Below are 16,184 nucleotides of genomic sequence, written 5' to 3'. Positions count from 1 at the left end.
CATAAGCAACTTATTCTCAAACACCCTTAACCTATGTTCCTCTCTCAAAGTGAGAGTCCAAGTTTCACAACAATAAAGAACAACCGGTAATATAACTGTTTTATAAACTCTAACTTTCAGATTTTTTGACAGCAGACTGGATGATAAAAACTTCTCAACGGAATAATAACAGGCATTTCCCATATTTATTGTTGTGTTTAATTTCCTCCCGAGTATCATTTATATTTGTTACTGTTGCTCCAAGATATTTGAATTTTTCTACCTCTTCAAAGGAGAAATTTCCAATTTTTGTATTTCGATTTCGTACAATATTCTCGTCACGAGACATAATCATATACTTAGTCTTTTCGGGATTTACTTCCAAACCTATCTCTTTACTTGCTTCAAGTAAAATTCCCGTGTTTTCCCTAATCGTTTGTGGATTTTCTCTTAACATATTCACGTCATCCGCATAGACAAGCAGCTGATGTAACCCGTTCAATTCCAAACCCTCTCTGTTATTCTGAACTTTCCTAATGGCATACTCTAGAGCAAAGTTAAAAAGTAAAGGTGATAGTGCATAATATGGCTGTTAATAGTGGTGATAATAGTGGCTGTGGTGGTGCTGCTAGTGATGTCAGGGGAAGTGGCGATGTTGCGTATTGTGTCAATGTTGGTGATGATGGTAATCCGCTGTTGTTCCACAATATCTTACTTCACCGACGTTGTTTTTAAACACCTCGTCTGGGAGCAGACAGACCTCGCAGTCGAATCTAATTCCAGCGATAAATTAACTCCAGGAGGCAGGCCGTGTCTCTCTCCTTCTTCGCAATGGGACTGACAAGCCCTGTCTAAGGCGCCGGATTAAAAATTGAAGCTTATAATGCAGGAATAGCGATCGATTTTGCCGGGCGCTTTCCACGTAAGCGTGAACCGGCATAAATTAAATTACAAGGCAGAAAGGAGGCTGGTTGCCAGTGCGTGCGGCCCAGTCGTTCTGTTCTGGCTGGAGCGATCCTAGAGCACCGAGTTCTGGCACGACCACCCTACCTCCAATAGCGCATTCCCTAAAATTCACACTTGGCCGATATAAGAGAAAGTGTACAGTTTCATATGTAGGTAAGAAGGTAGTTCTTTTAGTTTATAATTAGGTAAGTAAAAGTAAAAAGTAAATCCATGACGCTACAGCTCTTTGAAGGGCCAAGACCGACCAGCCGGCTACTGGCCTCACGTCCACATGCCGAAGCAGAGGTGGACGATCATCCAACCAGAATGGAGGTATCGTGTGGTTAGCACGATGATCCCTCCAGCCGTGAAACCGAATTTTCGCTACCTACCGTAGCTCCCCAAGTGCATTACGATGCTGGATGTGCACCGGCTCCATACACTGGCCGAAATTTCAAGAGAAAATTTCTTCCCCCATGTGGACTCGAACCAGCGCGCATTCCGTAGCGCGAATCCTAGGCGGGATGCCCTAGACCGTAACGCCACGGCGCGAGACAATTAGGTAAGTAGTAGGGAAAATTGAAGAGGTGAATTCCAAACTGGCCTAAGTCAAAATGACAAATTATGAACAAATGACAAATACTATAAAACAAATTTGACGCTCCTAGTGCCTGCATATGATTTTTTCAAATTGATCAAAGTCATATACAGGGTGTTTCCGAAGTGGTGTTACAAACGTTCAGGGATGATGGCGAAGGACACATGTATCAATTTTAGATAAGGAACCATGGCACGGAAATGACTGAGTCGAAAATTATAAGCAAAAATATTTGTGTGGAAATGGAACTGTAGGCTAATTTGGCACCACGTGCCCTCCTTCCCTTAACCTTTGGAACAGTCGTGGAGAAATGGTATGGGCCGGATGTCTCCTACGTAGGTACTTCGCCCGATACAATCTGTGACCTTGTCACTAGGACTGATTGACTGTACAAGTTGTAGTGTCCAGTCGATCAGTCCTAGTGAAATGGAGGAGTACACGAGAGCGGAATAAGCAGACCTGATTTTCGAATACGGATGAGCCAATGGGAACAGTAGACAAGCTCACAGATTGTGTCGGGCAAGTACCCACGTAGGAGACATCCGGCCCATACCATTTTTCCACGACCGTTCCAAAAGTTAAGCGAAGGAGGGCACGTGGTGCCAAATTACAATTCCATTTCCACACAACTATTTTTGCTCATAACTTTCGACTCAGTCATTTCCGGACCATGGTTTCTTATCTCAAATTGATACATGTGCCCTTCGCCATCGTCCCTGAAAGTTTATAATACCACCTTGGAAACACCCTGTATAAGTTAACCTATATATGCGCTTGAAATGCGTAAATTAAAACGTAAATAAAACAAGTTAAAATCTAAAAAGAATAAAAATAAAAAAATTACTTAAGACTTTGAAATTCACTTCTTCAATTCGATACTTAACAGCAGAAAGCTGCTAAGTATCAAAATTTGTGATATTTCACTAGAATGGTGCAAACTGTCAATGGGCATTACATATCAACAGGGCTAGGAAGATTTTAGTGTTATTAAGACCACCAGAAAATGGGAATGGTGCAAAGTCAGTTTCATGTACGATTAAGTGCGCCTGATGTTCTGTCTAGCCTGCAAAACATTAGGGGTAACCGGTTGAAATTCGAGCATTCGGTCGGATTCTCGACCTTGACGATGTTCTCTGACCGGTCGAATATGAATCTATTGTAAGCCTTATTCTACAGCTCTCTATTCTGTAGGCTGTAAGGGAATTCGGAGGCGGTCCGGAGGGGAATGTGTACCACGGGAGCCTTGGGACGTACGCATATTCCATTCCGGGCCCATCCAAACGGCCTATGTGCGAGGGCAGTCCCCAGCTTGTGCTCCTTCACGCAAGTGGGACTAATTATAGAATAAGGTGATTAGCTATCGGATTCACTAAGTGACTAACAGAATGACTAAAGAATCTGACGAACTAATTAACCTATCAATTCACGGACAAACTAATCAACAGAGTGAACGACCTATAAACTGATGGACCCATGGGGAATCAACTAAATGACAAACTGATAAACCAAGTGTGGGGAATTTTGAATATCAAAAATGCAGTTTCGAGAAAAAGACAAATTTGTGAAAAGAGATTGCAATAGTGGCATATGGAGCAGGACTACATAAAATTCGCTCCTGGAGCTAATACAAGACATTGTGACATAAAACCGCTTACTATCAACTCCCTAAGATCTCAAGAAATATTTATGTACAAAAAAAATCGAAAAAATCATATTTTAGCCATTTTTTGTAAAAGCTCGTCCTAGTGTCCCTTAATGCGATGAATTGTTAATTATTTAGATGATGGATCATCCATGAATTTGGCTTCATATTTTTTGCGAACAATTATTGTGGGAGAATGAAACACTTCCATCCATATCGCAATCCTTTGTCTTTGCTCCAAGCTAAATCTTGTAGCCTTTTTTACAATAGAGATGAAAACATTCATTGTAACCATGGAAATACCACAACCTATAGATTATTTCACGTTAAGAAAAAAAAAATTGGTTTCATGGGCCTTGTCTAATAGTTGTGGGCTAGAAGCTATGTGGTAAGTTGGCGTTTCTATGGTAACTGGTCATTTGATGGAATAGCCCCATATGCTCAATGCATTTTCTTAATGTGAAATCCTCTATACCTTATTTTAAGGAAATAAAAACATGTTACATAAACAAACTGAATCACTGTCCATATAAATGTTAACTTTTTTAGATACAGGGTGTACTGTAATGAAGCATACTGTCTTCACTAATATCATGCCGCTAGTGACTATCGTTTTCACTCCTTTAACAGCGAATCTATTGCTACAAAATAGTAAAATTTAACAAAGTATGTAACATATTACGCCATAATAAAACATGAGTAATACAAAATACACTTTTTATGACATCTCAGTTTTTAAACTATGAAATACTGTAGATTTACTTACGGTTGTCTTCTAGCCGTGTATGTCCGACACAATACCGCCGATGTTAGCGCTGTCTTGCGGCTGCAGAAAACACTTCACTCCCGGTTCGATCAGGATTGACTGATTCGAGTACACAAGATCACGCCGCATTGCTTGCCAGTCTCGGATTTCGGCTCACGGGTTGCCCCAATGTCAATTCTCGACTGAAAATAAACAAAATATTCGAATAGAATATAATACAGTAACTGGTGTAAATGTGTGTATACATGGAATGGTCCTTCTCCTTCAGGTATTAGTATTGGGTTGGTGTATAAGCTCGTAGCGTTTTTGTTTCGCGTGTTGGTATTCCGGTTGTTATGGGTCTATTTATCGATTGTCTTTTTTTATTTCAAGTTCAATTGTTCTGCTTGAGTTTACATATTGAAGTTTTCATTTCTGCAGATAGTGAGTGGAGCCTGGACGCTAGAAAATGGAGTGTCAAGTGGAGAAAGTGGAACATTTCCGACATATTCTTCTTTTTGAGTTCAATAGAGGGGCGAAAGCAGCGGAGGCGGCCAGAAACATTTGCGCCGTGTATGGAGACAATGCTATCGGAGAGAGCACAACAAGAAAATGGTTTTCTCGTTTTAAGGAGGGTCGTTTTGACATTAGTGACACTTCACATTCAGGAAGAACTTCGGAGTTTGATGAAGACCGTTTAAAAACATTAATCCACAATGATCTACGTCAGTGTACCAGATAACTGGCAAATGTGATGAACTGTGACCATTCCACCATCGTGCGGCATTTATTGCCATCAACTGAAACGTCTTGCACACGCAATCCAAGAAAAACGACCAACAAGACTGCGTGAAGTAATGCTACTCCACGATAACGCCCTGCCGCACTCTACTAACCTCACATAAAACACTATCCATGAATTGGTTGGGAAGTCATTCCGCATCCATTTTATTGATCTTCCGCCCTCAGATTTTTACTTTTCTCGCTCTCTATCGAACAACCCTCAAGGAACTTCCTTTCCGGATGAAAATGCGTTCCGAACATGGCTTGATCACTTCTTTAACTCAAAACTACGCGATTTCTACAGCCGTGTAATCGATAAACTACTACAACGTTGGCAGACTACTGTTGTAAATAGTGAAGGAAAATATATTGTTGATGATTAACGTCTCTCTTATGTGTATTGATGTGTCTAATAAACTCATGAAAAAACGCTACGAACATATGCACCAACCTAATATATATATATATATATATATATATATATATATATATATATATATATATATATATATATATGTGTCCATAAATATGGGTACGTATTCCTGACACCAAAACATAACAAAAGTTCATATGAACATGGATCCGCAACCCTTCGTTAGGGAGTTATGAAAGGAATTTCCTGTAGTGATCCCTGATTATGTAATTCACCTCAAACTTGCATTTTTCCCACCGGACTCTGGACTAACACTCTATATGCATTTCTGGATTCGCCCATACGTGCTACATGCTCTGCCCATCTCAACCGTCTGGATTTAATGTTCCTAATTATGTCAGGTGAAGAATACAATGCGTGCAGTTCTGCGTTGTGTAACTTTCTTCATTCTCCTGTAACTTCATCCTTTTTACTCCCAAATATTTTCCTAAGAACCTTATTCTCAAACACCCTTAATCTCTGTTCCTCTCTCAAAGTGAGAGTCCAAGTTTCACAACCATACAGAACAACCGGTAATATAACTGTTTTATAAATTCTAACATTCAGATTTTTTGATAGCAAACTAGATGAGAAAAGGTTCTCAACCGAACAATAACACGCATTTCCCATATTTATTCTGCGTTTAATTTCCTCCCGAGTGTCATTTATATTTGTTACTGCTGCTCCAAGATATTTGAATTTTTCCACCTCTTCGAGGGATATATCTCTAATTTTTATATTTCCATTTCGTACAATATTCTGGTCACGAGACATAATCATAAACTTTGTCTTTTCAGGATTTACTTCCAAACCTATCTCTTTACTTGCTTCGAGTAAAGTTCCCGTGTTTTCCCTAATCATTTGTGGATTTTCTCCTAAATTATTCACGTCGTCCGCATAGACAAGAAGCTGATGTAACCCGTTCAATTCCAAACCCTGTCTGTTATCCTGAACTTTCGTAATGGCATATTCTAGAGCAAAGTTAAAAAGTAAAGGTGATAGTGCATCTCCCTGCTTTAGACAACAGTGAATTGGAAAAGCATCAGTCAGAATGTGGCCTATACGGATTCTACTGTACCTTTCACTGAGACACATTTCAATTAATGGAACTAGTTTCTTGGGAATATCAAATTCAATAAGAATGTTGTATAAAACTTCCCCCTTAACCGAGTCATATGCTTTTTTGAAATCTATGAATAACTGATGTACTGTGCCCTTATACTCCCATTTTTTCTCCAATATCTGTCGAAAACAAAAAAATATGATCAATAATCGGTGTATTACGCCTAATATCACACTGATGATCCCCAATAATTTCATTTATATATGGAGTTAATCTTCTGAAAAGAATATTGGACAAAATTTTGTACGACTCCTAGTACTTACACTAAACTAAATGTTACCCCATAGGGTTGCGTGAGTTTCTGAACACCCTGTATATTCATAAAACTCATTGCTAGCAGAATTTAATACTAAGAAAGTAATAGATGCAGTGCAGCCACTACAAGAAGAGAAGGACCCCATTTGTCTTGCCTGCAGTCAGTAGGAATCTTTCGCAAATCCTATTCTAGAACAAAGTTAAAAAGTAAAGGTGATAGTGCATCTCCTTGCTTTAGCCCGCAGTGAATTGGAAAAGAATCAGACAGAAGCTGGCCTATACGGACTCTGCTGTAAGTTTCACTAGACACATTGTAATTAATCGAACTAGTTTCTTGGGAATACCAAATTCAATAAGAATGTTGTATAAAACTTCTCTCTTAACCGAGTCATATGCTTTTTTGAAATCTATGAATAACTGTTGTACTATACCCTTATACTCCCATTTTTTCTGCAATATCTGCCGAAAACAAAAAATATGATCAATAATCGGTCTATTACGCCTAAAACCACACTGATGATCCCCAATAATTTCATCTACATATGGAGTTAATCTTCTGAAAAGAATATTGGACAAAATTTTGTACAACTCCTAGCACTTACTCTAAAATAAATGTTTCCCCATAGGTTTGCGTGAGTTTTTGAACACCCTGTATATTAATGAAGACTCATTCCCAACAGAATTTCATACTAAGAAGGTAATATATTACAGATGCAGTGCAGCCACTACAAAAGGAGAAGGACCTCATTTGTCTTGCCTGCAGTCAGTGGGAATCGTTTGCAAATCCTTTTCTAGAATAAAGTTAAAAAGTAAAGGTGATAGTGCATCTCCTTGCTTTAGCCCGCAGTGAATTGGAAAAGCATCAGACAGAAGCTGGCCTATACGGACTCTGCTGTAAGTTTCACTGAGACACATTTTAATTAATCGAACTAGTTTCTTGGGAATACCAAATTCAATAAGAATGTTGTATAAAACTTCTCTCTTAACCGATTCATATGCTTTTTTGAAATCTATGAATAACTGATGTACTGTGCCCTTATACTCCCATTTTTTCTCCAATATCTGCCGAAAACAAAAAAATATGATCAATAATCGGTCTATTACGCCTAAAACCACACTGATGATCCCCAATAATTTCATCTACATTGGAGTTAATCTTCTCAAAAGAATATTGGATAAAATTCTGCACAACTCCTAGCACTTACTCTAAAATAAATTTATTTATTATTGCTATTAAGTTTGAAATGAATACAAATTAATGAATACAATGAAAGATAATCTAGCCCACTCCTGAATGAGTAAGACTCGTGCTCAGGAGGGGAATCCAATACAGACAAAAATAAAATTAAAATTTAGAGTGAATACAGATTATGTAGTGTTTAATATGTTTAATTCCAATACTAATTATTTTATTTTTTATTAATTTGGAGAGGATTCTTGGTTGAAATATTATTGGAATAAAATTTGTTTAATAATCTGGGACCTTGACTCATGCTATGATAAAAAGCTGCATTGGTGTTACATTTTGGTTCAGACAAACGCAGAGAATTCATATTTTTAGTTCTATATTTATGTATATACCTTTCAAAGTTATTAAAATTTCTATGTAAATATTTTAATAAAATAAAATAATACATTTGCTTAACATTGAAAGCTTTGAAATGTTTAAACACCAATTCAGTTGGGTAATCTTTCTGCTGTTTTAAACAAATTTTTAATACTTTTTTCTGTAGTAAAATTACCGGATAAAGGTTGGATTTATGTTTCCCCATAGGGTTTTGTGAGTTTTTGAACACCCTATATATTAATAAAAACTCATTCCCAACAGAATTTAATACTAAGAAAGTAATATATTACAGCTGCAGTGCAGCCACTACAAAAAGAGAAGGACGCCATGTGTCTTGCCTGCAATCAGTGGGAATCGTTCGCCAATCCTATTCTAGAACAAAGTTAAAAAGTAGATGTGATAGTGCATCTCCTTGCTTTAGCCCACAGTGAATTGGAAAAGCATCAGACAGAAGATGGCCTATAAGAACTCTGCTGTACGTTTCACTGAAACACATTTTAATTAATGGAACTAGTTTCTTGGGAATATCAAATTCAATAAGAATGTTGTATAAAACTTCTCTCTTAACCGAGTCATATTTCCTTTTTTGAAATCTATGAATACTGCACCCTTATACTCCCATTTTTTCTCCAATATCTGTCGAAAACAAAACATATGATCAATAATCGGTCTATTACGCCTAAAACCACACTGAAGATCCCCAATAATTTCATTTACGTATGGAGTTAATCTTCTCAAAAAAGAATATTGGACAAAATTTTCTACAACTCCTAGCACTTACTCTAAAATAAATAATTGATTAACTAGCGGACTTACTCGTGTACAACGAAATAATATCGAACATCAGCCACAAAATAATAGACGACACAATACCAATATAGCAAAACTAAAAACAAAACAAACAAAAACACACAAATCAGAACACAAATTCCACCCAAAAATACACAACACAACAAACATAACCTTCAACCTCAACGAAACTGGTCTACTAGAAAAAGGATTAAAACATAACATACCACACAACAACACAGGATCAAAACAAAAAACACAGAAAATCATCAACACGGAAACAGCAATACAAAACACAAAAACAGGACACCAAGAATACATCAAACAAGACATCATAAGACACATAAACAAAATACATGAACCCAACACAAACCAAAGAGAACATATAACAATAAAAACACTAAAAGCAAAACAACAACATAACCTCATTTTCACCAAAGCAGACAAAGGCAATTTCACAGTAATACTACACAAACATGACCTGCACATAATTAACACGAGTAAGTCCGCTAGTTAGTCAATTATTTACAGTATATTCAAGTGTTAAAAGTAATGTACGCAAGATTCAAAATGAACTAAAATAAATGTTTCCCCATAGTGTTTGGTAAGTTTTTGAACACCCTGTATATTAATAAAACTCATTCCCAACAGAATTTCATACTAAGAAAGTAATATATTACAGATGCAGTGCAGCCACTACAAAAAGAGAAGGACCCCCATTTGTCTTGCCTGCAGTCAGTGGGAATCCTTCGCAAATCCTATCTAGTCTCGAGCTGTAGGTTTGCAAAGTCTGTTTGTACAAGGGACCAGCAAGAAGCTCCACAGGCATAAACCGTTTAGAAATGCAAACACTGATCGGCACGATACCCTTAACTTTGTAAAGACCCCCGTCTCACTTCCGTAAATAGAAGTCAAATGGGAGGCAAGCGTGAGAGGACAACGCCCTGATGAGGAAGCTGGAACAACAGGGAGGAAAACACAAACTCCAGAGTGAGATGTCCAAAAGAGGTCAAGTTACTGTAGACACAACATAAAATGTCAACCAGTTGGAATACCCCCTCTCCACGGTCCTTCGGTTCTATCCCTACCTCCCACAGTTTCAGGAACAAGCCCCATTAATCTCTGCAACTTGCAGCTCTCCCCCTTGCACAACGCAATTTACCACACCTGTCCCACAGACCCCGCCGTTACTCTAACACATAGTGGCTCTCCCCTGCTGATGTGCCCCGTGACCGCCCTTTACTACCCCAAAGGATTGCAGACCTAGCAAGATTTCCGAATTCATAGCTCCAGGAATGAAACATTCGCTTCCAGTTCGCTAATTTAGAAATGAGGAAGGTTAAAATAACAGTTCCGGTATTAAAAAAGAAAAGAAAACTGAAATATCTATACATGCTTGCACAAAACTTATCACAACTTAGAATGGTGGACAAAAAAATGCCCTGCTAGAATACTTCTAACTCGAGGAATAAGCATCGCGTAGGCTCAGCGTCAAAAGTGCCGTTCACAACAATAAATTACAATCGTACAACATTTTCTTTTGATGATTAGATCATTACAGTGAGTCTACACCTGTGGAGTAACGGTCAGCGCGTCTGGCCGCGAAACCAGGTGGCCCGAGTTCGATTTCCGGTCCGGACAAATTACCTGTATGTATGTATGTATGTATGTATTCACACTGCAATGGGTATATACCCGGTGGCAGTGGTAACTAATTACACTGAATAAAGACAATAATAAACACAATTAATAAAAAATACAATAAATAATAATACTAATAATTAATACTAACAATAATTAATAATAATAATAATAATAATAATAATAATAATAATAACAGGGAACATCCTAAATTAAATGAAACGATCAGTTAAAATAACATTTAAAGTAAATCTAATTTGTACCTGAAACTTATGTTCGAACTAAAACCCACGAGTATGATATGTTCATATCTGCACAAGTACCTTTCCACATTACACTCATTTCGCTGTCAACTCACTCACTGTACTGGAACTACGACACATTTCACTGATTCTATCCTGATTTCACTAACACTTCAAAAACATTTCACTGTTCAAATACTAAGCACTGCCACTATAAACTATAAAGCTTTACTGACAGGAATACGTTTCACTTACTCAACACACTTCACTGACATAACACACTTCACTGACACAACATAATTCTTCACTGATAGAACACTTCAATAACAAAATATCATTTACACCCTTTAAATACTGTGTATAATTATCGTATATTAGTAAAGTCCTTAAGCCTATTTTTAAATACATTTTTGGTTGTTGGTAAAGCCTTTAGTAAGTCTGCAGGTAAAGCATTCCAGTCCCTGATAGTACGATTGAGAAAAGAAAACTTTCCAGTGTCCGTCCTCTGTCTTCTTTCCCTCAATTTATATGAGTGGTCGTTCCTTGAAGAGTAATTTGGCGGTTGCAACCTAATTTTTATTTCTCTGTATGTTTTGAACAGTGCGCATAATCGAATTCGCGTTCTCCTGTCCGCGAGTGTGTCCCATTTTAATCTTTTCCTGGTTGAGGTTTTTTCGGGTTTTTCGCCAGTCCAATATGAGCAAATACTAGGTAACTTTCGGTGTTGGACCCCGGACTCATTTTCACCGGCATTATCACCTTCATCTCATTCAGACGCTAAATAACCTAGATGTTGATAAGCGTCGTAAAATAACCTACAAAAAAAATAACAGTGGGTAAAATGCAACTTCACGCACAGGTGACAACTTACACCAGTAACCTACATGTGTTGGAATCTGCCCTTTAAACCCTACAGCTGGCACAAGTTTAACTGAAATATCCAGTTACCACTTTGTGGCCGCCCCTAAGTGCGCTAGAGACCATCGGGCTCTTCATTTCGTGATATCGGGTGTCCTTATTGTTCCGGCTGTAGTCATGCTTGTGGTGAACAAGAATGTTCACGGTAGATTTTCATCGAGGTTGTCCCGTTTCCTCTCTATATATTGAATATGAAATTATTTTTGTAAACATTTATTTTTGGAATCAATTTAGAAGATCAGTATCATTTTATAGAAGAAAATTGTCGAAGAAAATGTACTATTATTGCAGAAAATAAAGAAAAGGTTCCGTCACAGATGTTACAAGATTTGTGAGCTCACTTCACACCTTATTAACAAAAAGTGTAAAACTCAGGTCTTTTCTTCAAGGAAGAAGAGATTCTTTCTCATAGAGTCCATTTGAAAGCCATGCAGATCTCATAGTATCCAATTGTTCACAAAAACATAATCGGTAAATATTTTATAGCTGTTTCTTCCATGTCACAGATGTTACATACATTTTGTCACGGATGTTACAGATGAGTTAATGTCTTTAATTTTTCCAGTTTCAAAACAACTATGACATTTCTAACTAACAAGGACAGGACACGCTCTGTATATCACCGAATTAAATAAGATTTTGTGACATGAAAGTATAAGACGTACTGTTTAAAGTCATACCTGGTATGGGTGGCCAATGACCCCTCGTTTTGGAAATATTGGCTACTGTTTGTGACATACTTCCGTTAGGTGTCTAATAGGAAAACATTAGTCTTTGTAACGCCCTAGCTCATATAGTTGGATGCTGAGTTGTCATCTAGGCAACCTGATTTCGAATCCTAATGCCTTCTCATTCTTTTAAACTTTGATATTATTATTATTATTATTATTATTATTATTATTATTATTATTATTATTATTATTATTATTATTATTATTTCTTTTTTCTTTTTTTATTCACTTTCAGTTGTCAGCTCCTATATTCAAAGCCATGTTGAAATATGCGTGGTATGCATCAATATTAATAAACGAACGAGAAGTGTTTGTGAATGTGAAGAATGTCTGTTTCGCACAAGAAGTGCGGAAAAATGTGTGTGACTGTGGACAACCTTCTTTCATTTGCTGTGCATGGTGCAGGAACTATGTATGTTTTGTGTGTTTTTATAACATTTATCATAATGAATCAGGACACAATGAAGTGGAATAGCTGCTACAGAAACAGAACAGACACCAGTGAGACATCTTACCTGCCAACATGAGCAATATTTCATTGTTTATCCTTTACAATACAATGTTAGCTAATTATAATTTGTTTAAAACATGATGAAGCGTTCAATACATTGAGAAATATGATATATGTAAATAGATTACTGTGATCACAATATTAATCATTATTAAAAGAAAAAAATATAGGACCAGTTAAGATTCAAACTAACGTTGTCTGGATAACAACTCAGCATCCAACCATATGGGCTTCGCTGTTACACAGTCTAATGCTTCCCTATTAGGCACCTAACGGAAGTATGTCACAAACAATAGCCAATATTTTCAAAACGAGGGGTCATTGGCCACCCATACCAGGTATGACTTTAAACAGTACGTCTTGTACTTTCATCTCACACAATCTTATTCCGTTCGGTGATATACAGAGCGTGTCCTCTCCTTTTTAGTCAAAATATTCACTTGAACTGTAAGAATGTCATTAACCCTAGGTACTGACATTAGAAACATTAAATCCAGATGTTTGAGATGAGCAGGGCAAGTAGCACGTATGGGAGAATCCAGAAATACATATAGAATGTTAGTTGGGAAGCCGGAGAGAAAAAGACATTTCTGGAGGCCGAGACGTAGATGGGATAATATTAAAATGGATTTGAGGGAGGTGGGATATGATGGTATGACTGAAGTAATGTTGCTCAGGATAGGGACCGATGACGGGCTTATGTGAGGGCGGCAATGAATCTCCGGGTTCTCTAAAAACCGTTTGTAAATAATTAAGTAACCCAAAGTACTGAAAATGAATGGCAGAAAGAATATAGTTCAGAGTTAAAAAGCTCCTCGATCCTGCAGATCTGGAATTAACAATGCAGACTCTCAAAATATTTCTTCAGCAACAGCTCCTAGAAAAACATTAATTAACAGTTGATTTCTTTAAAAGTAAGTGCTGCAAACTTTAGGGAAACAAAACAGTAGGCCTATGTATTACCCAGCCAAGACCACTTAGAATTAGGGAAAACAGGAATTTTACTGGAAGCAAGTAAAGATATAGGTTTGGAAGTAAATCCCGAAAAGACAAAGTATACGATTATGACTGGTGACGGGAATATTGTACGAAATGGAAATATAAAAATTGGAAATTTATCTTTTGAAGAGGTGGAGAAGTTCAAATATCTTGGACCAACAGTAACAAATATAAATGATACTCGGGAGGAAATTAAACACAGAATAAATGTGGGAAATGCGTGTTATTATTCGGTTGAGAAGCTTTTATCATCCAGTCTGCTGTCAAAAAATCTGAAAGTTAGAATTTATAAAACAGTTATATTACCGGTTCTTCTTTATGGCTGTGAAACTTGGATTCTCACTTTGAGAGAGGAACATAGGTTAAGGGAGTTTGAGAATAAGGTGCTTAGGAAAATATTTGGGGCTAAGAGGGATGAAGTTACAAGAGAACGGAGAAAGTTACACAACACAGAACTGCACGCTTTGTATTCTTCACCGGACATAATTAGGAACATTAAATCCAGACGTTTGAGATGGGCAGGGCATGTAGCACGTATGGGCGAATCCAGAAATGCGTATAGAGTGTTAGTTGGGAGGCCGGAGGGAAAAAGACCTTTAGGGAGGCCGAGACGTAGATGGGAAGATAATATTAAAATGGATTTGAGGGAGGTGGGTTATGATGATAGAGAATGAATTAATCTTACTCATGATAGCGACCAATGGCGGGCTTATATGAGGGCGGCAATGAACCTCCGGGTTCCTTAAAAGCCAGTAAGTAAGTAAGTATGATGATGAGAACAAAAGACACTAATGGTAATACTTTTCTTTGGCATGTTATCAAATGGCTCTGCTACGTTAAGAAGACAAGAAGTATTTTGTCCAAAACTTCTCTAAATGAGGAAGTACCATTCAGGACCATATGTGTTTTGTGAAGGGGTCAGAGAGAAGTTGATTTATTATGCAGAAGGTTGTTTCAGAGTACCTTGCCTGTGTCAAAAGAGAAAAAAAAATCTTCGGACCTTCTGATATTGATAAATCCATTGTTCCATGGATTCTATGACACTGAAGACCACAGGGGCCCGAGATGTGTATTGTGATGAGGATGATGATTTCTTTGATGTTAAATTCATATTCCAGCCAAGTGATGACATTTCGAATCATTTTAATTTTTTCTAATGTTTTATTCCCAGTGATTGCAAATAGCATTGTAACCACTGACTTTGTTTAATGATGAGAAATTTTATTTTTATTGTTTTAGTGTAAAAAGGTCATGGTCTGGAAAGAAAATTGTTAATTACTTCATTGTTACTGGTAGCAAGACTATTAAAATATTGATAAGTTAGTGCTTTTGACTGGGTCAGTTTAGTATAAGTCACTGTGAGATTGTGGTCCAGACAGTATAAGTCAGCTTTTCTTTATTTCCGTATAATTTCATAAGCGTTTCTCTAGTTTAATTCAAAGTATTCATTTCCATGCAATAAATATGTAAAAATCAGTTTTATAGTATGAAACATTAGCAAACAGTAAGATTGTGAATCATTAAATTGATTGTACTGAAAAGTTGTGTATTTTGACTTATACTCTTTTCCCGAGCAGTCTAGATTTAATTTTAGAGAATTATTAATGTGTTACACTAATAATAAACAAATATTTTTGAAAATGACTTTCTCATTGGAATTCCCTGTTTGCCAGGAAAGGCTGTGAAGTACGATATGCTGCTTTCACTTCGCACATGGACGCAGACATACTTTTAAGATGAAGTTGAGTTCTGGCTGTTGTAAGGGTGAATGTGACAGATGAAAATGTAAATTTGACAGAGAGGAAAACTGCTGTCACTGACTTGACACTTGTGACAACTTTTAGTCCTTCGTGTTTCATTTTATTTTTTGTGACGTCATTCAACCAAGCTGTACTTTAGATAAACGTTTTTCAGATTAAAAATGCTTGGAAATATTTAAACAACATTCATCTACCAACATTCAACTCCAGATAATGGTTTAAAATTTGTTTAATTTCCAACAACAGTATTTCATCAACACCGTTAGACTGTGTAAGTATAGCTCCGTGGTATGAGTGTGGAACTCTCAAGTGATAGATTATGTATGCTAGGATTTGAATTTCACAACTGTGTTTTTTCTTAATTTGGTTCAAATAACGCCCTCTTGAGCAATAATTACATTTTTGTAAATAGAAAGTATTTTTCATGCCTTTCTCGGGGGTTTCAGGTCATTACGTCTAAGGACAGCAGGTCTAATGGACAGTAGATCTAATAAAAAAGAGTTCAGTAACAACTCAGATCTAAAAGAAAAATGTCTAATATCTA

General features: G+C 37.0%; 1 long non-coding RNA gene across 1 annotated transcript in view; it reads right to left on the bottom strand.

Moving 5' to 3' along the window:
- The window catches only part of LOC138706708 (uncharacterized), a 1,118,142-nt gene that overhangs the window by 797,537 nt on the left and 304,421 nt on the right, over positions 1-16,184 (bottom strand). Inside the window, exon 2 of the long non-coding RNA XR_011334063.1 lies at positions 3,931-4,112. This is a non-coding gene — a long non-coding RNA (uncharacterized lncRNA). The remainder of the gene's footprint in view (positions 1-3,930; positions 4,113-16,184) is intronic.

This window comes from Periplaneta americana, chromosome 9 (genome assembly GCF_040183065.1).
Source record: "Periplaneta americana isolate PAMFEO1 chromosome 9, P.americana_PAMFEO1_priV1, whole genome shotgun sequence".
NCBI classification, from domain to species: Eukaryota; Metazoa; Arthropoda; class Insecta; order Blattodea; family Blattidae; genus Periplaneta; species Periplaneta americana.
Note: the sequence above shows the minus strand (reverse complement) of the source record. Positions and strands in the feature narration are given on the sequence as shown.